General features: G+C 37.0%; 1 protein-coding gene across 1 annotated transcript in view; it reads right to left on the bottom strand.

Annotated features, from left to right (window-relative positions):
• POLA1 (polymerase (DNA directed), alpha 1, catalytic subunit) overlaps positions 1–20778 on the bottom strand; it is a 209903-nt gene that overhangs the window by 22355 nt on the left and 166770 nt on the right. The window lies entirely within an intron of this gene.

Here is a 20778-nt window from a genome sequence, read left to right as displayed (position 1 = left end):
ACACATTAAAAATGGACACAATTCTTTTGTCCCGGGCACATTTCCCCCACTATATTTTGTACTTATCTGAAAGAGAACTGGATAAGAAAGGTCTTTTCTATATTAACAATTAACTTACACTCCTGTACTGGCTCCTGCCCTTTGCATTATTAATTCTGTTTCTGCAAATGATTATATGTTTGTCCAGAAACACACATAGGTTTGAGCATGAGTTCCTAAACTCACACAAGTGTTACTCAGGAACCTCTCCTCATATGGGCAATTCCCAGTCAAAAGAATCTGCACATTTTTTTTCCTGGGTGGTTGTTTTTGGGGTTTTTTTTTTTTGCAACTGTTTTACAACTTTGAAATGTGAATTTAAACTGATACCACTCTGCAAACACCAAATATTCACAATGGTAACTTGCAGGACATTTACATCTGAGCCAGTACAGGGGATTAACAGAGAGATTTATTTTCAAAGATAATGGTAAGGAGAGGGATACAGGGAGTTTGTGTAAAAATTTATTCTGTCAGCATTTCTATTGACTCTCAACTAGAAGATTCTACTAAGCTTGTCATAGGTGCCAGTTAATAAAATGTGAGGAAAAGCTTTAGGAAACATATTTTATTACTGTGAACACCACAGGAAAATATTGTCATAACCTGGAAGAAGGAACACCTTCATAACAACACACTGCCATCTCTATAAAGTCTAAGGGATGCTCCAGTGCATTTATGTTATCTATGGATAACTGTCCAATTACGTACAAAGGTTTCAATGCAGCAGCCTACTGACCAGTAAGGACTTGGACGGTATCAAGAACAGCATCCCACTGAAATTATAACAATTTGATTTTTCCACTCTCCACCTTTAATGTATATGTATTATTGTGGAACGTGCTTTCAGAAATCAGGTATCTAACACTAATAAATTATGCACCGATTATGGATGACCTTTGGAGTCGCTAAAGGTACAGTCACAATCACGCTTTTAAAAAAATCCTGCTTTTCACCATAATGTGTGAATGTATGAAATTAAATGAGGCTTGCAATATAATCAGCGTGGTTGGCTGCTTTAATATATTCCATTTCAATTTAAAATCACCACAAGCCAAGAGTGACGAATCTAATTTGATCAGTTCCTCACAAAAACACTGAAAAGAGATGTAAGCAGACCTATCAACAGCTGGTAACATGGCCTGCTTTCAAAAGCAATTAATCGGTTTTTACACAACCAGAAACTCTTAAAATATTCAAAACCAGTTAAAGCCCTGCAGTATTACAAAAAGGATAGTGGAAAGGAATTCTCATAGTAAAAGCATCTTACACGTCAAGTTATTGCTTAAAACCACAAAAGCCAGAAAATTCAAATAGAAAGGTCAAATCTCTAATAAAAAGGTGCAGTTGGGTGGTACGCTAACAGCAATAATCCATTGTAACTCGACTTCATAGGTTTGACTGCTCTTTATGAGGTGTTTCAATTGTATTTCATATTTAAATGGATTTTATGAGTTCTTGCACATATTAAATATGCATATTTGACTGCAATCAAATAAGTCCACAGATTACTAATAACTTAGTATAAAGCCTGTCATATGCAAAGAATACACACTTTCAAAAGCAGAACAAGCTCCCATGTAATTCATATAATTAAAAATACACAGATCTCATTATTTCCCACTCAAAAAATACTTTGAGCAATGTTGTCTTATCTATCGTATCTGTCATGCTTGCCATACCTTAACTTTGTGGATTTCGGTCCTGGAGGCTGCACTTTTTTCTCCAGCTGAGAAATTTTTTCCAGAAGCTACTGAAACCGATTCTGATTAATGAGACTGAAACCAACTTACAAATGGAGCAGCACCTTACCAGACTGCATCCATTCAGTCAGTCGCTAATTAGCATTTGCATCAGAGGAAATTTTTGAAAGCATTTAAAATCAAGCAGAGTTATCCAAAACATATCTTGGATTGTAACAGGAGATGACTGGTAGACAAGCCTTTTCTGGAGAATGATGATCTGGCGTATCAGCCCATCAGTGTTGTTGGAAGACTTGGAATTCAATTGCCATCTACCTACTGAAATCGTTACCATTGCCGATTTGAGGAAATGACTTCCCCACAGCATCAGGCATAAGGACAGCATACGCCAAAGTAAAACAAGACACCTGAAAGCAAATTGCTCTGTCAAAAACAGTCACTAAAACAGGGGAGATGACAACAGACTAAAGCATCTGCTGCTGCACAGAAGAACAACTATAAACAAAACAAAAATGCTGTTTGTGATCTAGTTTTGGATGAAGCATGTGGCCAGAATTAAATACCGTTGCTTTATTTTGCTTATGACGAAACCACAAAGCCCACACCCTTGGTCAAAGAATAACCACCACATGAGGTATTTAATCCAAGAAGGCTTGAAATACTAACAGATAAATCTATATTTAATAAACACTTGGCACAACTTACTCATGACTTTTGTTCAAGTATTTGATAACAGCTAGCTTTATCCCAAGTTAAGCTGTAGACTGTTAGCTACATATCAACATTAGAACAACACATTTTTTAAATTTGAGCTTTTGTGACAGTCTCAAACGTCTGAGATCTAACTCACTGTCATTTTCAACCTTACTCACCTTCACCTACTTCCCACACAATATTTTACACATTAAGAGGCAAAACAGATCCCCAAAGCAGCCGGAAAAAAAAAAGTAAGATGAAACAGAAGCACATCTCCTTTCTATCTGGAAACGGAACATGCTATACTCCAAAAATAAAAACATTTAATACACTCCTGCTTACCTTAAATGAAATATTTATCTGACTGTGAGGAGCAAGACAAAGGTATAATTCTTGGTCATATACATAATTCTAGAAAAAAATCCAACAGAACCTTGCTCGTTAGATAAATTTCTGGAATGGCTGCCCAGCATAGGATTCCTTCAGATCGTGTACAGAGGAGCCTTTAAAGCATTCTTTAGAAGAACAACATCAAAATATTACAGTACTTGCTTGCAGGGGATCTGTATCTATAGGTATGTACAGCTACGTACATCTATAGGTACACAGCAGCTCTCTATGCACTTTCAAGCTATGGATTAATATAGAAGAGACTGCCAACATACTGCTCTTCCTGGATACACTTGTGCTACACTAATACAGAATTAAAAAAAAAAACAACACCCAAACACTCCCCCCCCCTTTTTTTTTTCTGTCAGACTGGTCGTTATTAAGTACTTACTCCCCCTTAGAAAACCTGTGTGCATTATAGAGTCAAACCTCCTCAGAACACAGCTGCCTTCAAGAGTGGTTGGTGCTACAGTCACCCGATGTTCATTATCACTAGTATCTGGGATTGAGAACATCCAATTCCCACTGGTTTGCAGATATTGGTTTACAAACTCATGTTAACAACAGCACAAACAATACGCAAGAACCGTTCCAGCACATACTCAAAGAGGGATATCACACGACTGAGAGTGACAAGAGTTTAAATACTCCACCATTAATATGGTCCACCTTGTCATGGTCCTGCACACTAACTGCAAGGGAATGCTTTCAGTACAGTCATCTTCCCAGGTACGAGATTAACTGGGGAAAAAAGAAGCCACTCCTGTAAACTTGTGCTACATGTTCCAAATTTAATTAAACTTATGAAGGATGAAAGAATCCAAGAAATAGTTAGTCATACTTCACGAAATGCACACAGCAAGCCATGAAGTAACCATTGTCCACTCCTGGTGAAGCTTAGACCCTCTTCAGGAAAACTTCCTGAAAAGCAAGCTTTCTGCAAAGCAAACATGACAAACTGCTCCCTGACAACTTTAACTTGCAACATCGGGGAAACGCGGTTGAGAAGATGAAGAATGACCAGGGTTCAGCACTTAGGAACATCACCCCTGCTCTAATCTAGTGGACAGTCACATTAAGAAACACATTATTCTGTTTTAACACGTTGGCCAATTTAAAAAAAAAAGAAAACAAACATTTAATTTTTTTTAAAAACAACTTCTCTTCTGTTTCTCTCTGTGCGCTCCTCCTGAATCATACTAATACATCACGAGACACTACAGAAGTGTAAAACACACACCTGCAGCTATTCTGATACAGGGGTAATTGAGTTCTTTCTTTCTGAAGACCCCCATCCGTACGATCTACAAGAATTTGTATCCTCTGTCCTGTCCTTCAACGGAACATAAGACCAGCCGCTCTGAAACAGTGAGAGATCACAGGCTCAGCTGCCAACAATACATCAAGGACACAACACTGTACTCTGTCCCACTGATGCAACCAGACCCACTACTGGTATGTCAGTACATTTGTTTTCTTCCCCCTCTAGGGAAGCACGTCTCCTGATCATCTCCAATTTGTGAAAAGTCAGCAATTTGGAATGGGGAATAGAGGAGATATGTATGCAGCAGAACAATGGACGTGAAACAGGGAAACAGGTTACTTGGGTACCACAACGTTAAGTACTTTCTGACAAAGACTGCATTAGCAGATGACAGGAGATTGAACACATAGCAAACAAAATGCTTCGCAGATTTTCCTGTCCTTGATGTTGCAGCTGATCTGGAAGAGAATGAGCAAAGTCCCTCATGCAGAGATAGCCTTTGATCTTACTGTACTAACTTGATACACTTACAAATCTGTGCGTGCCCTTTGTCTTCCACCCTCCTTAAAGATGGTCTACAAATAAAATAATGGATTATCTGAGGCTGCTCTGTTGTAAGGAAATATATTTTAAATGGCCTTCTTAAATCAACTTTGTAAATGTATTTTTTCCCTTTTCATGCTTGACATTCAAGCAGAAAGAAGAAAGATTATGTGCTATGATCTGCAGAATATTAAACTCTTCCTCGGGACAACTTCATCTGAAGTTATCAAAATCCCTATATTTACTGAATATGAAAAAGCAGAGGTTGATGGATTTGGCTTTTAACGGCTAAAATCTTTTGTGGGTAAAGAATAGCTATTAATAGATAATAGCTATTCACCTTGAAGATTGTAAATTAATTTCCAAACGACCCCATACAAGAAGTTTAGTCTCTAGATTTGTCCCTTTGAAAAACAGTAAGGGCTTAGAAGAATTACACCCTTTGCTTCTCTACAAATAACCACGGAAGTACAGCCTTCTCCTGTGACAGAAGCCAGAACTCTGTTCTGAAATTGATTTTTAACAGGCTAGTTTTCAGACCTCACGATAGACTTTTCTAAGGAGTGGTGGGAGTTACGGCATTCCACCTCCTCATGGTTAACACTTATGACTAGATGCCTTTCCCCAGGTCTTTACGATTAGCTATGTATACTTTAGAAATAGGTTATTCTGGGATGCAAGTTCTGGAAGTGGTTTACTTCAGAGCAACATGCTCTTGTCACTTTGCTTTAGTCAACACAGGTTGTAACTGGAGAAGGATAAAGGAAACTACTTTGATATTATTTTTTATTCTTTGATGAACAAACTTGAAGTGACTGGAATGCTATATGTAACAATTTTCTACATTTGGCATCTAACATGGTAAATTCACAGACTATCTCTCTGGTATACTTTTCCCAGTAATTCTACTTTCAAGATCTGAACTAGTTGCCCTGTATCTCCTTTATAACCAATGAAGCAAAGAGGAGGCATTTCTCAGTTGTGATCCATACCAGCCTAACATAGATGAGATTAGCTGAGCCATGCCCTGGAACTGCCTAATTTCTCCTCACTATACAAAGAACGCATATGCTAATAATTCACATAGAAATGCTTGAACTTTGAGACCTCAAAGCCAATGGAGATGAAGTGCATTCCTTTGCAGGGAGTTTTCTCCACTAGTGATATTTGGTGTGGAATGACTGCTTTGCTTTACATCAACAGAAAGAGAACAGCAGAGTCCCTGTTCACATAGTACCTATATACTCAAGAACCTATATAACAAGTGAAGGAGTAAGTAACAAGATGAACCTGAAACAGCAATGAGCTCTTGCAGCAAAGGCCAAGAGCACCCTGGGCTGCACTAGGCAGAGCATCACCAGTAGGTCGAGGGAGGTGACTTTTCTCCTTTGCTCAGCCCTAGTGAGAAACATCTGGAGTGCTGGGTCCCGTGCTGGCTCCCCAGTACAAGAGAGACGTGGATTTACTGGAGCGAGTCCAACAAAGGTCTACAAAGACAATTACAGGGACTGGAGCATCCATCATACAAGTAGTGGCTGAGATTACTGGGACTGTTCAGCCTGGAGAAGAGAAGGCTCAAGGTGGAGGGCCTCATCAATTTCTATAAATACATAACAAGGGCATTAAAAATGGAGGCAGGCTCCTCTCCGTGGTGCCCAGTGACATACCAAGAGGCAACAAGGGCAAATTAAAATATAAAGAATTCCATGTAAACATAATATCTACTTTTTTTACTATGAGGGTAGTCAAATGGTAGAAGAGGTTGCCGAGAAAAGTTGTGGAGTCTCTATCCACAGAAATACCAAAAACCCAAGTGCCCATGGCCCTGAGCAACCTGCTGTAGCTGGCCCTGTTCAGGGAGCAGGGAGTTAGACTAGATTATCTCTGGAGACACCTCCTTGCTTCAGTCATTCTTTGATTCTCTTGTTAAGACCAAACTGGTATCTTCTGTGCAGAAGCGGATCTCATCTCTCTCCTGTTCGTAAAAAACATCACTTCTTATAGTCTTGGCACCAGAAAAACTTTGTGAAGCACATCATCATTGCCAGGAGAGAGGGGAGACATATGCAGTCTCTTGGTCACTTCACTGAACTGTGACCCTTCGGCTTTTCAAACTTTTTAATATTTTAGCAGTATTCAGTTCTCATCTCTACTAGGCCCTCACTGTTGCACATGTAGCACGAGTGACAAATTTTGTCTCAAATATCACCATATGCACACCACTTTTCCTCTAAAGGGAGGAAAACCTTCATGTGCACCCCCACTCATTCCTCAGCTGGCTGCCGTTGCCTACCATAGTTCATTTCCTAACTCATCACTCACTCTCTTGTTTTAAAGGCAACATATATCAGCTGAAAAGATAAGGGCGGCTTCATACTATATAAAAGGCCTGTCACTGGGGTGATTTATATTATCTTTATAATTGGGATACATTGCACTAGAAAGCTTTGCTTTATAATGAAAAGTTTGTTTGACTGTCAGGCATCCCTTGGGACTCTCGCAGTTAGGCCCAGTTGGTGACACAAAGCACCCACATTGTTGGACAGCCTTAAATGTAGAAGTTTCTGTGCAAATTCAACCTTATTCCCCCCCCCCCCGAGTGCTGTTTGCAATTCACAGTCTGAAAAAGAACTCAATTTTTAATATGAAAGTATATATACCAATTTGAATTATGCTAAGAACATGGTTTATCATAATAATGGCCTTCAAAAATGTACTATTCAACAGAAATACTGGCCTACTCCAGACATTTTAAAAACATCAGCTTGCAACTGCTGAAGAAACTTCCCAAGAAGGATGTGCTCCATCTGTAAAACTGCTGATTTCTGTAAAGACAGACTTCCTCCCAAATCATGTTTTATGTTTAGAGGGTGATAAAAAAAACAAACAAAACTTTTTTACCACATACTTTTCTCAGAGATTTTTTCCCTTCTCTGCTTTACACATCCAGAACAAGATGATACAAAATGACCTGTTTTCAAACTAATCCAACTCTAGAATTCTTTTAACTAATGCCAATGTAAGGCTCTGCCTACGATCATGCAATGGTTCTCAATCATACATACATACAGATCTTATTTAACACTTCCCTAATGAAGAAAAACTCACAGGATAGCAAGTACAACTGTAATGAATTTCAAAGTTTGGGGAGCTCCTACTGAAAATGTAGGACCTAATTTTAACCTCATTGGGTTCAAGCAACCCATAAAAATAAAGGCTAAGTTTTGTAATGAACTGTCAAGCTGTACTGCAAATTAGTTTCATTTGTTTTTGTCTTTCCAAACCCTCCAACATTTCTATTTCTCAGGACTCTCTCCCACACTTTCTGTGTTGTGAATTTTAGGATTGTTTTTTGTTAACATCACTTTATACATCTGGTTTGTTCTTTTACAGCTTTATTCTTCTTTGCACTAATGCTCTTTCCTTGTGTAATTCAGAACAGGCCTTTCTCTGTTCCTTTATAAAATACAACCTGTTCAGCAAAAAAACCCCAGATAAATCCCTGTGACAGCCTAATAAAAAGTTACCATAGAATTAATATTTCGTTGTGCCCTTGATTATGGTACCAACATAGTGCCATGGATTTTGATGTCACGACTGGAAGTTCTTTACCTGTCTCTTAAGAAGCAAAGACCAAACAACTAAATAAACCCCATAACCCTTCCCTCCCCGATGAATAATAAAGGTTTACTCTGTAATTGCTATGTTACAAAAAAATCCTTAACAACTCAGATCGTCTCAAAGTGCAACACAATTTTTGAAGCGTAATGCTGAATCAATAATATTGTTTCTACAGTCAGGGTAGAGGCACACAAACAAGTGAGAGGCATCCTAACACAGGACTGTGCAATGTAAGGCTTTACCATGGTAATTACCTGTTTATCTTACCCTGTTGTATTTTACACTTCTTTCATCTATTTTCATAAATCCTTTGTGAAGTCTGAGTGTATTGTTTCTCTCCTTTCACATCTATATTTTTGTGAAGGATACTAACCCAACAGCAGGCCTGGGGCTTTCATGACAGTAAAGCACCAGCACCCTCAATCCCTGGAAAGACGTTGGTCTAAAATGCGTGGCAGGTGACACTGGATGTTGATGGCAGCAGGAAACAAAGTTATTTCCAAAGAATCTCTAAACAGTAAGATGATTAAAAAAAAGAAAAAAGGTGAAGATGAGAGCTCCTGAAAGCCCAGCATGCCTATCATTTCTCAAAAGAAAAAAAACCACCAACATACAAAACCCCAAAAATCTATCCTGATGATCATATTTCCCCCTGAAAAAGCAGTGACTAGATCTGAAAGAAGGAGAAAAAAGAATGTACTGATGCACTGGGACTGCAGGTGATGAGCCATTGCCACCAAACTCTCTCTCTTATACTACATGTATTAGGTACTACACTAGAGTTTTAGACAAACATTTTACAGTGGCTGCCATAACTTGAGCTGGTTCTTCCTTTTCACTTAGGAATATCTTCACTTTCTGAAATGCATCTGCCTGTTGGAAGAGCTGAGCAAACCCAGGATCTACCTGAGTGAGAGCGAGTGCTTTTTGCCAGGGCAGCAGAGATACCTGGAAGGGGAGAAGCGGTGAGAGCAGCAGCCAGACACAGCACAGGGGCCTCAAAACCCACAGACACCACAGGCTAAAGTGGGTGCTGGAGGGACAGCTTAAAACAAGGCACATTTGGTTACCTACACCCTGAGGGTCAGTGCAGTGTTCACCAGTAGGACAGAGAACACGTGTATGTATAAAAAAATCACAAGTGTCAAATGCCATAATAGAAGATAAAGGAGCCTTTTTGCTACTTACTAGGGAACACAGGCATGCTTAGATGTTAATAGACTAAATACTGAAACAAAACGCGTGTTTTGTCTAAATAGGAACTTCTGACCGAATGTTTCTCATGTTTAAGATTTGCCACAGCAATACAAAAAAAACCCACAAAATGAAGCAGAGACTTCAGATTGTATTCAAAAGTTCAAAAAGGCATGGACATTTCACTGTAATTTCTGAATAATAATAACAGTTTCCCTTTTCTGGAAACACTGAGACAATATTTTTTTGCTTTGTCCTTATAACCAGGTTGCCTTTATGGCTGCTTGCAAGACTGTGGTATCTGAAGTATGGCCTAATCTGAGAAACAGCTGATAAATCTCTGGAGAACAGAAATGGAAAAAAGAAATACTGTTTTCAAACTTGCATCCAGATTTTCAGAAAATAAACCTTCAGATTAAGAACCTCTTTTTCTTTCTTTCTCTCTAAATGCAACTACTGGAAGAGTTGCAGCAGTTGTGCTTCACTGAATGCATGCATTTTATGTTCCAGCATCTGCTGCTTTTGTGAAATTATAGATATATTTGTTTCCAACCAAGAAGCTACACTTGTGACCTATATGATTTGACTATGTATTTATGAACAGCATAAAAATAACACATATTTTTAAATTTAAAATTTTTCCTTTAACGCTCCTTTGCCCTCCCCCAAAAATATGAAATAGAATTTCTAAGAAAAGTATTAATCTGATAAACATGCTACTGTTATGTTCTGCTGGCTGTTTGTGCAACATATATCATTAAACCAGAAATATAAAACAATACCATAACTAGCTAAGTGTTTTAATTCCAAGCATGTAAAATTCTATTAACGTCAAATATTATTTGTTTTTACCACCTAAATAAACTAGCTTAGGCTGTCACTCACTCCTTTTTATTCATTTTTTGTTTTGTCTTACTGCATGCATCTCTCACAAAGTGAAAAATGTCTATTTAAAGATAAGTGGAAATACCACAGTACGTAACGTTTTCATGTCAAAATAATTACATTATTATATTCTGAGTTAAATAATATAAGATAGGAAAACATTTTGATACGCATTTGACAGTTCTAATCCTGGCAGGATCAAATCAACTTCTTCCAAACTAATTTCTGCTAGATAAAAACAAACAAAGAGCTCCCTAACCTGACCAGCCATCCTTCTCATCCACCTAAGCCCCCTCACAGAAGAGGGTCAAGCCAGGACAGAAGAACGTCCTGCTGGCTTTTTTATTTCAAGGCTGAGCCACGTTCTGGCCTGTCACAGAATCATAGAATCGTCTAGTTTGGAAGAGACCCTTGGGATCATCGAGTCCAACCATCTACCCTACTCTACAAAGTCCTCCCCTACACCATATCCCTCAGTACTGCATCTAAACGGCCTTTAAACACATCCAGGGATGGTGACTCCACCACCTCCCTTGGGCAGCCTATTCCAATGCCCAACCACTCTTTTGGTGAAAAATTCTTTCCTAATGTTCAATCTAAACCTACTCTGTTGGAGCTTGAAGCCGTTCCCTTTCATTCTGTCACTAATTACCTGTGAGAAGAGACCAGCACCAACCTCTCTACAGTGTCCTTTCAAGTAGTTGTAGAGAGTGGTAAGAGTGACAAGGTCTCAGAAGACTCATTTGTTCTCAAAACCCAATGGAATTGCATTAGCCTGAAACATGAAATTTGGTGGTTGGATTGTTATGAAGGGATAATCCTCAAAATAATTTAAAAAAAAGAACAGAACATAATAATTTAAATAATTTAAAAAAAAAGAACAGGCAGTTCTCTAGTTCTCTCTCTTTGCATCTTGTAGAGCTGCTCTTTGTCACGGAGCGAGGGTGGCTTTGCTGAGAGAGGGACTCAGAAACCGTGGAAGTGGCGGCACGGCTGGCGAGGCAAAGAGGCGACAGTTGAGCTCGCTCACACCTTTCTCATCTCTGGACTCCAAACAGTTTCTCCTGCACTCTTTATTTTGGTGGCAGTAACACCCATGGCTTCAAGTGCTCAATCTTCCCCCCTGCCCCCCCGCAAAAGATCAATCTGGATTGGTTGATACTGCCACATTTTTCTGATAAAGAGATGACAAAAAATGTGAGACTCCTTTTTGAAGGGAAGTATTTTTTGATTCAATAAACCAAATTTAAACTGCATTTAGGCACTTCTCTGCCTTGTGCTGCGTTTTTATACAGACATCATGCACCATTTTTGTGTCCCCTACGGAATAAAACAAATATTTTCCATTATGCTATTCTCCACATAGCCTTCTAGTCCCTAATAAAGAGAAGACTTTATTTCCATCCATTTCTTAGAGAAAAGAGCATAACTATATTTTCATCATGTCTTTGATATAAATCCTTTGTTTGTTAAGGATACAGAAAGATATTTCAAAAGAAATGTCTCCTGTGCAGTTATTATAATACAGTAAGTATAATAATTAAAATAATTTTATTTGCAGCATTAATTTACATCTTGGAGATCAATTAAGGATCCTGCTTTCACAATCTGTGTTCACAAATAATGACTCTATGTGTTTATTTTAAAGGTCAATATAATTCTAACTGGTTTGGAGACAAATTCTCCTTAAGACTTGTACACTTAGCAGGTGTGAGTTTAGGTAACTGCATTTAACATCAAGAAGATGACAGATTCACATCACCTGTGGATGCAGGCCAAGTTTGGGAGCTTAAAATAGCTTTTGGCAAGTATACAGTAAACCAGTTCCCTTATATAATAAGCACGGAAAAATTATGCACCAATACTTGTGCGTGCACAGCATTAAGAGTATTAAGTCTTGAAGTGTTTCAAAGAAATGTCAATAATCCAGTAACCTATTTACTTCAGGTTTCTATTTCAACATTTCCCTTCTGACACAGAGATTACGATTTTCTTCCTTTTTGTTAGTATCGCAAATTATGATCACTTTTTTACGTCATCCCTTTCACTTGAACTCTGTTTTATTGAAAGTATTTTCCCCTTGATGGTTAGCTTTAATACTGTGACACAAAAAAATGCGTATATGCTATCATGATGATTGTGAAGAGATTTGTATTTCTGATGTCATTTTGATACACCACAGTGTTGAAAATGTTTCACTCTGTGATACACCACAGTGTTGAAAATGTTTCACTCCATTTCACAGAATGAAAAAAAAAAAAATAAATCACAAAATCTAACACTTTACAATACTCTTCTCATTCGATCTACCAAAGGTAGCACATGACTGAACAGATAGAAAACCAGAGTTTCCATCTGCCTAGTTTTAATAAAATATCAGGACAAAACAAGCATAAAATGCCCTGAATATTAATTTTCTCTTGCCAGTATGCAGTAAACCATTTTTGATTTCCAAATGCAGAGTTAGACAAATTTATAAGCAAGCATGTGCAGTAGTAATAAATCAGTGTAGAGCTATGAATGTATAGCAATATGGGAAAATAGATTTTTTAGAAACAGCTTTCACTCAATAAGAGAAATAGCTGCATTCCCCATACCTTTTGTGGAGCCAAGGTTCCAGTGCACATATACAGTGCCATGACAATACTTTTCCAAACATCTTTATAGCTGACACCAGATAACCTCAACCAAAATACAAAGAATGCAAAAGAGTTAACTGAAACTATGCAACTTTCTCTAACTCCAGCTATAGAATCTTTAAATTTAAAGATGTAAGGTATCAATGACAAAAATTAAGAGGCTCCAAATTTGCAGGCAATACAGTCAAGGTTTCCAACATAATTTAAGGGAAATAATAATTAAAGACATGATAGTCCTTCCACAACCCTCTCAAACTATACTGACCATGAAGAAAGGGAAAAGTAGAGCTGGGATTATGTGCAACACTGTACACCATCTTCAGTAGGTCACTGGTCTTTTAAATAATCTCTAGTGAACAAATAAGATTTCAGAAAGTTTTTAGTAGATAATTACACTTCCTGATTTTGTAATTAGTGGAACTACATGTAATTACATAATAATTATGACGGTAATTACGTAATTAAGATGTATAATTATGTAGTAAAAAACATTATGGAAATAAAAGCCATCAACTGTATAAGCACAATACATTTTTAAAAATAAATTCTGTATCATCTGTTTAAAGCTACCATTTTCCTCAAAATATCAAAGTGATTATGAGCCATCACTGGCAAGTTCTAAAATACACTTCTTATGAGACTTAAAAATCATACAGATAATTGTATCTTTTTTTAAATCTCTTTAAAGCCTTAGCTTTACATTATCCTTCTGATGTCTAGACACATGTACACTGAATGGATTATACAGAGTTAAACTGTTTATGTTTATATTTATATTTCCAATTTCTACTAAAATAATTTTTAAAAAATTAGCATCAATGTCAGAATTCTAGTATCTAAAATACAGGATTTTTTTTACTTTTTTAATTTTTTTTTTTAGTACACTGGCAGATTCATCAAACATAAGGGTCTTCTAAAAGGAAAAACATGCTAGTCTTGCACTTTCCACCAGAGAAAAGAGCTTACTGCTGTGAGAAGCAGTTAAAGAAGCCTTGTCACTTCTGACTTGCATTTAACAACAACAGAAGTGCCTCCCCCATCAAAAAACAGCCCCAAACTTTATTAACAGAGATAAAATCAGAAAGAAAAAGTTATCTGTAAAAAAAATGTCAAAGAGTTGCAGATGAAAAAAGAAACAGTGAAGAAAAAAGAGCTTTAAAAATATTCTCCATTTACAGAAAGTCACAGAAGAACTTATAAAGGAGGCAGATGACATTAGATAGACTACACCATTGCATGGGCTATAGCAAGTTGGCGTGTATCTATATACTTAAGTAGGAAAAAAATCCTGGAGTGCAAATAGTGCACTTCCTGAAATGAAGATATTCCTGTTCACCTTTTCCCACATACAGAAAAAAAAAATAAATCTATCCATTACATCAGGATATTTAATTGAAGAAGTCAAATAACCATTCTAATTCATGAGGAGACAGAAGTTAGTTAAGCCACTACTTCATCCCACCTGCAACATTAATACAATGTGCAAGGAAAATAAGTCTTAAATAACCAAAATCAGTCTATTGGCAGTATGAGCCATGGTAAATGCACTCCTGTCATGCCACAGATTTCCCCCATTGTGGACATACTGTAACTGTTGTAACTCATTATTTCCATTTATTTCATTGAGAGGTGGAGAAAATAATTCATAACAATTCGTAACTCCATGAGAGGTGTCACAGCCCTTAAAGTTTTGTGCTCAGAGGAAGTGTTACAGAAATGTTCAGTGTAATGTGGCTTAGATTTTGTAGGTTTAATAAAAAGACCACACGAGCAGAAATAGAATGGAAAAAAATTGCAGCTAAAATATTAAATATGTCCAACTGGCAATAAAAAGAGTTTGATCATTAAGGGAGGATAACTTCAGATTTAAAGATCAGCCAACTGCCTATATAATACATCAAAATGGTTAAAAACCTACAGTGCATAATTTTCAATATTTTTTACTTTCAAAAAACTTTGTGAGATTTAAACATACTCAAGAAACGGTGACTCAAATTTAAAAAAAATGTTCAGAAATCTTCCTCTTCAAAACAACACATTAAGGAAAAAATGAACAAGTGCTTTTGAAGATATACTCAAAGATTAAATTCTTGAAAATTAGTATTTTACAATCTCTTCAAAACAACATGATTGGAAGACAAAGCACTTGACAGCAAATGTGCAGAGGAGCATTTGTTTGCCTGGATGTAAAGATCACTATAGTGAACTGCAGTCTTAGCGATAGTGTCTGGAGACGTGACGCAAACAGAAATGCTTTGTTTATCAAACTGCACTCTTTCAAAAGAGATAAGCCAAGTTTCAGCTGTTGCCATCTTAAAAGTAAATCCACACGCACTTAGGTTATTTAGATGACTTCTCCTTATCTGCCCCTGGAAAGTGCACATAGTTAACTATAACCCCTTTCTTATTTATTGCAACAAGCGCATTTTTGTAGTCTTCCTGCCTGTATATTGACAAATATTTGGCAAATAGTTCTGATACCAGAAGCCTCCATTTCATTACACTAATTTCACATACAGTACAATCCTCCCAAGCTCCATCTCACACCTGCTCTCCTCCCTTTATCTGACTGGACCTCCACGCTGTATTTCAGAGCAGTATCACCTCTTTGCTCAAGCCCATCCTTTCAACCCCGGGTGCAGTTAAGTCTGTCTCCCTCACTCTCACCGCTGTCACTAGTCAACGTGAAGACATACAAAAAATCACATGACAAGTAGCTCTGCCAACATCCTCATTTTAAACTGTCTTTCAAAGAGTTACAAACAAATCTTCCATTAAAAAAAAATAAAAATAAATCACTTCAACCTGTTACTTGGCACACCAAGTTATGAATATACTGGGGAAAACTACCCAGCACTGAAATGATAGGATTCATGCAAATATCCAAAGTTGAATTTTATGGTTTGATGTCTAGGTCACACAGCCTAGAAGAGTTTCATTTTTCCCAACATAATTTTGCGGTCTATTCATCCATAAAGTAAACTAGGCACTTTTTGGTGTTTATATGGAAGGGTGGAGTGAGTCACAGAATCACAGAATCACAGAATCTTCTAGGTTGGAAGGGACCTTAAAGATCATCTTGTCCAACCATCAACCTAACTGACAAAAATAGACACCCGCACAACAAACAAGAAGCATCACCATCACTAAACCATACCTCCCAGCACTACATCAACCCGTCTTTTGAACACCTGCAGGGATGGTGCCTCAACCACCTCCCTGGGCAGCCCATTCCAATGTCTGATAACCCTTTCCGTGAAAAAATTTTCCCTAATATCCAGCCTGAACCTCCCCTGGTGTAACTTGAGGCCATTTCCTCTCATCCTGTCGCCTGTGACTTGAGAGAAGAAGAGTCAGGCACAAAGCTGTGATAAAAGTGCAAAAATATCCTCTGAATACGTAGTTGGTTTTACAAAACTCTAGTCCATAAGTACATGATCAAAACAATTTATTCTGTTTCCATGAAGTGGCATATACTTTGAAGATGTAGGTCTACCAAACAAACAGGAACGTTTAACCACTTCTCCCGAACTTGTTTTCCTCCCACCCTCACTTCCTTCTGCTTACCTATATATGCCCACACTTTTCAGAATCCAATAACCATGGGCTCAGTAGCTGAAAATATTCTGTGAAAGAACATACTCCAGCGTCTCTGCAATTTCTGTCCCTGAAATACTTAAATGCCTCGTGAACAACATGTGTGACCTTCTCTCTCTCACAAATGGAACAGTGGAAAGACAGTGGCTTTCAGTTCCATTCTACAGTATGGAACAGAAAAAAATCCTATGACCAGGATCCTATTTTTCTAAAAAAAAAAAAAAAAAAAAGGCCAGCACCATAAACAATCTCAGTGATATTAATGTTTTTGGAATAATGCTGCAGCCATTGTGAATTAGAAGACTGCAGCATCCTTATCTTCCATGAAGACCTCTATTTGATACCAGGAGGAGGAACTGAACTAGAGACATCTGCGTGAGGCAGAGTAGTTGTACTGACTTTATGTGGGCTCCGTTTCTCTTCGTTTTTAAAGGTTTTCATTTTACTGTAGAAGCAAAATGAAAACAGTAATATCTTTGAATATTTAACAATACCAATATTTGAATGGAATAATGATATAAAGCTTACTACACTCTATTTTGATCTCCTGATGACATAGCCATAAAAATACAGTGGTTTCCATTTCTGAAGTTAAGGCGTGTAGAGCAAGCGTACTCCTGTATTTAAACATCACTGATAGTTTACCTATCCTTTTTTAATCCACATGAACAGAGGATGCTACTACTTTGCTAATTCTGCTGCTTTTTACTGCTCTGACTGTTCACCTAAGTAGCAATGTCTGACTAAACTCACAACGCAGCTTTGAAAAACTAAGCGTAAGAAAGTGCTGAAAACATTTTGAGTAGGTTACTATTCACAATGGAGCAGTTTTTCCTTTCCTGATTGAAAATTAATTCAGAACAAACAGCCCTTATTGGTATCTGTAAACTGGGGGGTTTGGCATAGTGGTATTGAAAATTAAATTGGTTTTTGACCCGATACTAACTGTTCAACAGTTCCTAATTTTAACAGCAAAAGGAATTTCAGAATTTCACTTTGCGTAGTGTAATAACTGAGAACCTTGCACCGTATCACAATGTTAACATGTTAAACTGCATCATCGTAACAGACCGTAAACTTCCAGCTGAATGAAAACATTTGTTTGGAGGATCAATGCTACTCTTAACAACGGAACTAAAGACCCATAACTATATAATCCAGATGTTCCTGGGTGATATAATAGACAACTAACTTTACCAGTCACTGAAACAAGAAAATACCTTGTAGGCCAATCAGCTTATTTTTGATTCTTACAGGGAAAAGATGGACCAATAGCAGTATATGATGATTACAGTAGATCACAAATGAAACATGAGTGAATGATGTTGTTGCAAATGCTGTAAACACCATACTGGTATAAATAAACAACAGTATGCAAAACATGTTAATTAATCCTTCTGCTGTAATCCACTCTAGAAGATCTGATCTATTGAAGGTCTATAAAAAAAATGTTAACCAAAAGCTTCTGAATAGTGGAAAACTCTCCCTCGATCCTCCAAAAATTCAGGTTATTAGTTGAAAGAGACTTAGAAGATAGCATCTAGTCTTAAACATGTAGGACTCTAAGAGAATACTCTATCACCCATCATGCACAGAATAAGCCTCAGAAAGCAAAATTCATCTTAGATACAAAGATGAGCTCTCTATAGTATGTACAGTGAAACACCAGAAGAAACTGGCTGTAAAACCTGACAAGTTGTAGAACCAGAGAATTTTTAAATTTAGCTTGTCTTTAAAAAGTAAGATATGGTATTGATCCTCTTGCAGAGAAAGGGAGCAGCTTGGATGTCTTTTGAACTCCAACTGATTTCACAATTATTATTTTAGATTCCATTTCAATAAATAGTATGGAACTTCAATATAAATAGCTGAACACACAAAACCTGTTCTGTAATTAAGGTTCTGTATTTTGAAGAGGCAAGCACAGAAAATGCAGTGAACTAATAGTGAAATCTCAAGGTTCTAAACAAGAGAAGATATTAATTCTTTCAAACTATGGTGGAAAACATATTTATACCTTGAATCTCTAACCATCAAAAGTTCTTTTTATAGAAAAACACTCCAAGATGAATAACAGCTAAAGCTGCTATTAAGAATAAACAGAACCTACAAGAAAGAAAAAGAACTGGTCTTTAAAAATTTTGGGCAAAATGGCAATAAAAGGCAGAATCGACAAAAGTCCGTGCAATTCAGGCTTTAAAAAACCTCGTCCTAAACCAATACAACATCCACACCAAATCAAACATCAAAACAACAGCAGATAAGTGGTTTAGTCACATAAAAAGTAAAAAGACTGAAAATACCAAAGATGTACAAAACCTACGTTAAAATTTTGCCACCATTTTTGATAAAAGCAATGATTCTGATCACAGGTTGAGGACAGAATGGCTTGGGAATGATGGCACAGAAACAAAATTATTTGGCTTCCAAGGGAAGATAAACATGAGTTTCATGTTATGAAGAGGAGTTCACTAAATTTCCATCTCAGAACTACAACAAAATTGGCACATGAAAATTATTTCAAACCTACTGAGTTTTATATTAAGTGTATCAAATAAGTAATATCTGTTGCTAGAAAACAGAACACTGGTATCTATAAAATAAAAAGGAGACGCAAATAGTCATGGGCAATTATTCTCAAGTTCTGCATGTATTTTAGAGCAATAGAAAGATGTTTTCCTCTGAAGATATGTGAAAAATGGGACAGAATTGTACATAGGTTTACCAGACTCATCTAGTTAGTCTCTTTGAAGAGAACCAATTTTCAAAGGAAAACTAAGATCTAATTTACCTAGCCTTAACACCTGCTGCAGCACCAAGACTGAAATCACTGGCTGGCTGAAGATTATACAATGACTTTCAAACTGCTAAGAAAAAGAGAAAAATACATCATGCTGAAAGGTAAACTGTTCAAGTGAACAGAAGGTCCCAGCAGAGTTCTTACAATTCCTTGAGAATTACTCTGGAAACTAATTTTATTGAACTTTTTCCAATTAGCAATGAGGGTAAAAGAAACACTTTCTGATCAAGGCAGAAGGTGGGAAATTATGTGAATGCAGAAGCCACCACAGCATTTTTCAGAGATAATTTATTAACCTTGAAGTCTAAAATTACAAATGAGATTAAGTAGTCCAAAATTAATGAAACCAGGAAAATTAAAGTAAAACAAAATGCCATGAACCTGAGATGTGAACTCATGATTCTAAAATGACAGGAGGGAAGAAAACCCCCACAAACCTCAAGATTTCTATCATTACTTAACTACAAGTTAATGGTATGATACCGCTATGAACAGGGCATAGGTGACTCAAGAAAGCATCAGCAGAGGTACTTCCAGCAAATGTATAGTTCATTAAGTGTCTTGTACACTGGATAGATATCATCTAAAATACCGTGTAATTTCTAGTTTCTCATACTCAAAGATTAATTCAATCTAGAAAAGACTGCACACGAGGTGCTACGAGGAAAGATTGTGCAATAGAGACCAATTCTTCCTAAAGAAAGGTGAGTGTCACTGCCTTAGTTTAAGACAAAACAGAAATGTTACCACTGTTTCCAAAAGCATAGTAGAGAATATCAGAGAAATGAAATAGATAAACATATAGTGAATGGATATAAACAGTCACAAACAAGTTAGAATGGAAAAATTATAGTGGATTTTCAATCATCACAGATCAAGGGTCTGAAATACACCTTAAATAGCAGCAAAAGGGGAAGAAACACCCACAAGTTTCAAAATGAAGTGCCATAAACCTGCAGTCCTTAATAATGTGGTAGTCTGCAGCAGCAGAGAATTGGATGGACCACCCATGATACCTCTTCTACTCTTATGTCCTAATATTAGGCAAGAGATCTACACACAAAATAATTTGGTTTCAGCTAGCGGTAACATGCACCATGTAACATTCCTTCAGTATATCTATAAAGTTATATTAGACTGAGATGGCTACACAGCGTGACCTTCTCTGGATGTACAAAGCCATTCTGAAAAGCAAGCAACAGATTGAGTTCACCATCTTAGAGAAATAAGGAAAGGAAAGGAAAACTTTAAAATAGGAAACATAAGTACAACAGGCCCAAACCAGGCTGTTTGCTTATTTGAGCGTTTTTTAGCTATGAAGTTAAAACTATTTTGATTTTCATATAAGACTTATCAAAATAACATTTAGAAAGACTGAGTTTTGTTTAGTCTTTTTCCATCACCCAG

This window comes from Calidris pugnax, unplaced genomic scaffold (assembly GCF_001431845.1).
Source record: "Calidris pugnax isolate Ruff unplaced genomic scaffold, ASM143184v1 scaffold164, whole genome shotgun sequence".
In the NCBI taxonomy this organism is placed as follows: Eukaryota; Metazoa; Chordata; class Aves; order Charadriiformes; family Scolopacidae; genus Calidris; species Calidris pugnax.
Note: the sequence above shows the minus strand (reverse complement) of the source record. Positions and strands in the feature narration are given on the sequence as shown.